Below are 7,505 nucleotides of genomic sequence, written 5' to 3' on the forward strand. Positions count from 1 at the left end.
TGAAAATACTGTACAAAGGGGTTCCAATTACATGAGCAAGGTAATGAGTACATTTCTTATCCAGCATTGTTGCCTCCTCCTTTGTTTTTTCCCCTACCATCCCTTTCCTCCCACCTCCTCAGCTACACTCCCACCCTCTTCCCTCCTCCCTCCCCCCACCCTGCCCCCCTTCAGCCTAAATTGTAAAGTTCGTTTTTCGACATAGTGTCTTGTACATCTCATTGTTGCAATAGGTCAACCTGTATCCCTATTTAAACAATTTGTTTTTTCCCTTTCTCTCCACAAATTATACCAACATCAAATACAGTGAAAACCGGTTATACTGTGGGGGAGGGACATACAAAGCAACAACAACAAAAAAATCTCATGGTACCTTATAAATACGTTAGAAACAATAGCAAGGAAGAAAAAAAACACTTGTGTCCCTATCTTGGGGTTCATTTTGCCTAACATCATCTTATCTGACCTCTGCTTGTCCCAGATATATACTAGTTATTGCAAATAAGGAAAACCATTGGGCCTGGCTTTACTTCACTTATATGGGCTAAATACCTAGCAATAAAAACAGCTGTATATATAATCTCTAATTGACAAAAAAGATGTACTCCTAAAGCTTCTGTCCAGTTTTTGGAACCATTGTAAATGGCAAGTAAGCTTCTAGTTTCGTTTGTAAGAATGTTGCAGAATTGTAGAGTTCTCCATGCTCAAGGTCTTGGCCCAACAAACAGAGCTTCTATCATACCAGCTTACACTGGAGAATGACACCCAGCCCTAACTGTACTGCTGTAGCACTTCCATCCTGTCCTAGCACTAAAAGGCTCATGTTCAAAGAACCCTTTCTTAAACCTTCAAGCAGAAAATACTGACCAAGGAAAGCCTCCACAAAACAATCTAAATAACATCCTCTTGGAGGATAGGCAGGTTTTTAAGGCTACTTGCCATTTATTTATTTATTTATTTATTTATTTATTTATTTATTTATTTATTCACTCATTTTTGCCTGTCATGGGCTTGAACTCAGGACTTGGGCACTGTCTCTAAGCTTCTTTTGCTCAAAGATAGCGCTCAACCACTTGAGCCACAGTGCCACTTCAGGATTTTGTCTGTTTATGTGGTACTGAGGATTTGAACTCTGAGCTTCATGCATGCTAGGCAAGTACTCTACTACTGAGCCATATTCCGAGCCCATAGCTGCCATTTATAAAAGAAAAATAATATTAGAAATCTAAATGTTACTTTTAAAGACAAGGTCAGAAAAGTGATGATAGAATATTTTGCTACCATAAATGACATAACACTACAAAACGTTTATGAATGTTTTAATGTCAATAAGAGATGCTTCTAATGCTAAGAAAATGAAGGCAAGAAATACAATATTTTAAAAAATACTATGGGGTGGGGGTGAATGACTAGCTATGGTTGAGCACTTTCTTAAACATTCATGGCCTTGAGTTTATTTAACCCCAACCATACCTCTTTCTCTCTGTCTCACTCCCTTCATTCCCCCTCAAAAACAAGATACAAGTGTTAATTCAAACAAGACTCCAATTGTCAGAATTTTAGAAAACTGAAAACATCAGGCAATATGGAAATAGAGTATTGTGGATGAGGAAGCATTTTCTTCTTTGACTGTTTCCATTGTTTTAAATTTATTACATTAACTGATTAAACTTAAAAAAAGTTTACTGCTATGATGTTTCAATAAAATTACTGACACTTCTATATTAAAGATGCTAGGTTATTTAATATCTACATATAGTTTCTGCAATATGGAAACAACAGCAGCCCTTGTACAGAAACACAAAAAGGTGTGCAGTGAAAAAGTACATGTCATCTAATTCTCCCATATTAAAAAAACCTGTACCTCTCTCCAGAAAATTTCCTAGTACATAATACCATGTATATACTACATATATATACACATACACACACACACACATATATATATATATATATACATTTTCCATATACTTTGATTATTATACTTAACAAATGGTCTATCCTCAACTGTTTATTGAAACCATTCAGCACACTACAGTATTGAGATACATTTATGACATCTTTTCAGTACTTCATAGGGGCCCTGAGAGATTAACTCAAAGTCACATGTTAGGAGCAGAGCTTTTGTCCTCCTAAAACCATTATACTAGACTGCTTTTTAAGTCATCAGTAAATATGACTGTGTTATATGTAGTACGAGACCCATATTTAGAAGAGAAGCATATTCCCTTTAGATAATTATGTCTTATGATACTTAAAAGAATGCTACAAACAGCAGATACATATAATCACCAAAACTTGGTAGAATAGAAAAATAGAAATAGGAAAAATAATAAATTATGTTCTCAGTACACCAACAAACCTCTAATATGAAGAGTGGAGATCAATAACTGACTTTCAATAATAACCTTAAATATAAGTAATCTTAACTATTAAAAGTCTGGATTATAAACCAGACCAACTATTTGTTGTCTGCAAGAAATATACCTCACTGGCAAAAACACAGAGACTGGAAATCAAAGTGTGGAAAATGCAATGCCAAGCAAATGGAATCCAAAAGCAAATAGCAGTAGCTAAATTCGAATCTGACAAAATGGACTTCAAGCAATTTATCTATCTGGTATCCAGAAGGGATGTAGGGCAAAACTACATACTAATAAGGTGAATAAACAAAAAGATAGAAGAATTATAACCAGATGTGATTGCTCATACTTGTATGAGGATTGTACTTATATGGATTATAGTTTTAGTCCATTCTGCACCAAAAGTTCAGGAGATCCCCAAACTTAACCACTAAAAAGCTAGATTCAGTGGTGCCATCCTAGTTATGCAGGTTATATAAATAGGATCACAGTCCAGGCTGTGATAAATAAATGTGAGCATAAATGTGCAAACCTTTTCAAAAAAGTGAAGCAAAAAGAGTTGGGGTATGTTCAAACCCTAGGACAATAACAGCAACAAAAAAAGAAAGGAATAAAAACATAAGGCTTGTAAATATACATGCACTGATTATGAGTGCATTCAATTTCCTAAAATAGATGCTTCTTAACATAAAAAAATCAGGTACGGCCGGGCGCTGGTGGCTCATGCCTGTAATCCTAGCTACTCAGGAGGCTGAGATCTGAGGATCGCGGTTCAAAGCCAGCACGGGCAGGAGAGACCGTGAGACTCCTATCTCCAATAAACCACCAGAAAACCGGAAGTGGCGCTGTAGCTCAAGTGGTAGAGCGCTCGCCTTGAGCTGAAGAGCTGAGGGACAGCGCCCAGGCCCAGAGTTCAAGCCCCACGACCGACCAAAAAAAAAAAAAAAAAAATCAGGTACGTACATATGCAGTAAGAGTGACTTCAAACCTCAATGGCAATAGATCATTCAGATCCCTCATTCCCTCCCAAAATGAACAAAGTAACTAGAGTTTAACTGTAGTACACATCAACTGGACTTAACAGACATATACAGAATATTCTGTTTGATAATTGTAGCATACACATTCTTCTGAGTATCACACAGAACTTTCTTTAAAATAGGACACTCTTCTGCTATATAACAAGTCTTACCAAACACACACACACACACACACACACACACACACACACACACAGAGAAATCTCAGAATAAAACTAGAAATCAGTAGCAAGAGAAACTATAGAAACTATACAACACATGGAGATTGAACATTGCACTTTTGAATGAACTATGTGTCATTGGGAAATTGGGGAAAAATTTTAAATTCCTAGAATTGAGTGAGAAAATGCAATTTATCAGAACGTTTGTGATACAATAAAGCCCTAGCTAAGAGGGAAATTCACAACTATGAGCACCTGCATTAAAGAATCAGAGAAGGGGCTGGGACGATGGATCAGTGTTAGAGTGCTTGCCTTGCATGCATGAGGCCTTGGGTTTGATTCCTCAGCACCACATAAGCAAAAAGAAAAAAGCCAGAAGTGGAGCTATAGCTCAAGTGGTAGAGCGCTAGCCTTGAGCTGAAGAGCTGAGGGACAGTGCCCAGGCCTAGAGTTCAGGCCCCATGACCAGACCCCCCCCCCCAAAAAAAATCAGAGAAATCTCAACCCAATGATATAGCTCAAGCTCTTAGAAAAAATGAAAACTAAAATGAGTTTAAAAAAAATGAAATTGGGATAGAATTTAATAGTTGGGGACAGAACAATATAAAGAAGGAAATAAAGAGTTGCTTCCTTGAAATGACAATGCTGACAGACCTTAGACAAACTCATAAAAAATATATGACTCAATATTTTTAGAGCTGAAAAGGGGGATGCCACCCTGTTGGAAGTACCACCAAAAATCCAGGGGATCATTAGGTCTTTATCTAGTATAAACAGATCTAAACTGTTGCCATGAGACTGAAGCAGTAATAAAGACTTCCCCCAAGAGAAAAGCCCAGTGCTGGATGGATTTACTACTGAATTCCATCAGAACACTAAAGAATTAATACCAATGCTCTTCAAACTATTTTGTAAGATAGAAGAGTGAGAATATTTCTGAACTCAGCTATAAAACCAGTATTTGCCTAATATATTGTTCTTTGAACTGAACACATACATTATTCCACTTAAAATCATCCTCTAATTTTTTTTCTCCACACTTTTATTTCTTGGCCATCCTATTTTGCTATGTACTCACTAACATGTGAACCCACTGGATAAAATTACAGTATGTACTTTTAATAGCTGTGCTTTAGTATTTAAGAGCATTATAAACTTTGTTTTCATATTGAATTGAACATTGTTTCCTACTTTTTTTTTGTCATTTGTGAGGAATTTGTATTCTTCAAATGTAGTAAAGAAAATTGTACGTGAAAAGAAAAAGTCACTGTAAAAGAATACTTGTCCATCATTTAGGCAATTTTTTTTTGCCTTACCCCCAAGTGGATTCCTTTCACCAGGCCTGCACATTGTCTACATTTTATTATCTCAAGTTGTACAGTTTTCTGTGGGAGCAGGGACCCTAGTGGCAATAGTCCCTTCCAATAGGTCTCCCAGCACTGCTATGCTATCTTACCCTTCACCCCATTCTGGTGTCTTAGAATACCTAATAGAGTAGAATTTTATGTCTCACAATTCTTTAGGCTGGCAAGTCCAAGATCAAAACACTGGCGAGTTTGGCGTTTGGTCTTAGCTTCTAAGGCTATGCCTTGATAGTTGCATTTTACAGAGGGTATGGATGCTATTCCTTTTATAGCAGGGAAGGTGGCAAAACCTCCTGAAACACCTCTTTTTTTAAAAAAAATCATTAATCTATTCATGAAAATAAACCTGTGATGTGAAATCCTTCTATTAGGCCTTACCTTCCAACAATTTTTTGCGTTGGTGATGAAGATTGTATCGCATAAAGTTTTTTTTTGTTTTGTTGTTGTTGTTTTTTTTTGTTTAGATAGGGTGTTCAATCCATAGTACACAGCGATATGCTATTAGAACAAAAGCTCAACTAACACAATTTACAGAACTAGGTAGACCACAAAACTTGAAACTGTTAGGTTTTTAGGTTTGGCTATTCAGTTGTGTGACTGGAGACTGCTAACTTAAGAGGTTGAAAATCCTTAAATGATGGGAAGGTGATTTTAATGGACAGTAATAATCCTTTATGTTGATTAGTGCTTGTAGAGAAGGTGCAATATGAAGCCTTGTTACTGTAACATTATCAAACATGAACTGACATTACCACATACAACAGTGTACTTCTTTACTGGACTCAGTGCTGTGATCATTAACTTATGCACAAGAGGCTAGAGTGTATATGTCAACACAGAGTTCAGCTGTATGTGCTTATTCTTCTAAGTACTTGTGACATGTCATGTCAAGAGTTCAGTGGCTGAGTTTCACATAGGGCAGTGTGATTATTAGGATCCTCCTGGAATAACTTCCTTGAGTTGATTGCCTTTGACAGATCAGTTTGCTTAGATTAAAAAGCAATTGCTGCTGTCTAGTCAAATTTAAACACTTTGGCTGGAAGAAGCTGAACTCTAACTCTTTGCAGTCTGTAGAAACACCTTGATGTGAAAATTACATCAAATGTAGTGAAGAGAAAACTGAGTTAGCAAGACTCTGGGGTTTGGTTTTGTAATAACAGGAGAAAGCATAACGTCAAGCCAAAGGGAGCCCTGCCATATTTTTGTCAATAGTACTGATATGTCATTAGACATGTCTGAGGAACTGCTGTGTTCTTTATTGATATGGTTTTGATCACTATTAGAATTAGATAGAAAATAGTTGTTTTCTGGGTTACATAATGAAAAGTATTTGGGGATAGAAGAATCTCCATCTTTGTCCTTTGTGAATTGATCCACAAATTTAATAGGAGAAACAGTAGCATCAAGAAAACTGAAAAGGTATGCTAAAATCTTATTTCTCCTCTTTAGAAAAAAAGAATGGAACATCTGATTTAAGTGAAGATTACGACTACTTCCTGAAATTCCCATTCCAAGCCTGCATAAACTATAGATAAAACATGGAAGCTAAGAAGATAATAACCTGACATACAATATACCTGTGACACTTAGCAAGTAATATAGTTTTTGAAACTGGTACAAGAAAGAGGAAGGGCTCACATCTCCCTTTGATGACATCTTTGTTTTATATTTGGGTGCTTTGATCTTTTTGAATATGGAGATTGACTGAGATGTTGAAAAGTGGAGAAGAGTGAGTTTTATAGTTTTATTGACTATGATATGATTCAAAGCTAGAGTGTTTGCCTAGTATGCATGAGCCCTTGATCCCAAGGATCAATTGAAGCACTTTACAGTGTCAATGTGTGTTTCTTTATAGTGTCTTTGCTTCATCTTGTGTGGCCCAAGTGACTCCAACCCTGTCATTTTTAATGCAGACAATTCAGGAATGCAGTTTAAAAAGGTATTCTATGTTTCACACTTAGGAACTCTCCTTTGTAGATACTATTTGAATTCAAAGTTTGCAACAATTGTCACAGTCACATTTAGAAACGCAGAATTTGTTCCTAGAAGAAATTTGAAGATTATCTGTCTCAAAAACTAATCCGCAGCCAATACCAATTGTGCCAGGTGGGATGCCATCCTAGTCGTGACTGGATCTCCAAGTGAAAAAAAAAATGAAGCCAAACCAATAAGCAAACACAAATCTAGATATTTGTGGGAAATTTCCAAAATTGAATATAATCACAATGAATTCAAACCTCCTGAAACTCCGTTAGGCTTAACAACCATATTCTTTTGGTTTATTTGTATCCTGCTTTGTCTCAGCATGCTGTGGCTTGGTGATTGATGTTGCTTAAGAGTTTGAAGGAATTCTAGGAAACTCTAGATCTTATTAAATCTAAAGAGCAACAGACAAGAAGTTATTAGCATAGGCCATTTAATATAAATATTGGGTATTCAGAACCAGATGAATATTGAGGAATGATTTCAGTGAACTTTCTTAGATCCTTAAGCTTTTATGCTTGATGAACCAGTCATTTATAAACTTGGATCTTCAAAGACTTTATTTTACCTCTGGGAATTCTACTAGCTAGAAAT

Source organism: Dipodomys merriami, unplaced genomic scaffold (genome assembly GCF_024711535.1).
Source record: "Dipodomys merriami isolate MVZ:Mamm:240054 unplaced genomic scaffold, mDipMer1.0.p SCAF_8, whole genome shotgun sequence".
Taxonomy (NCBI): Eukaryota; Metazoa; Chordata; class Mammalia; order Rodentia; family Heteromyidae; genus Dipodomys; species Dipodomys merriami.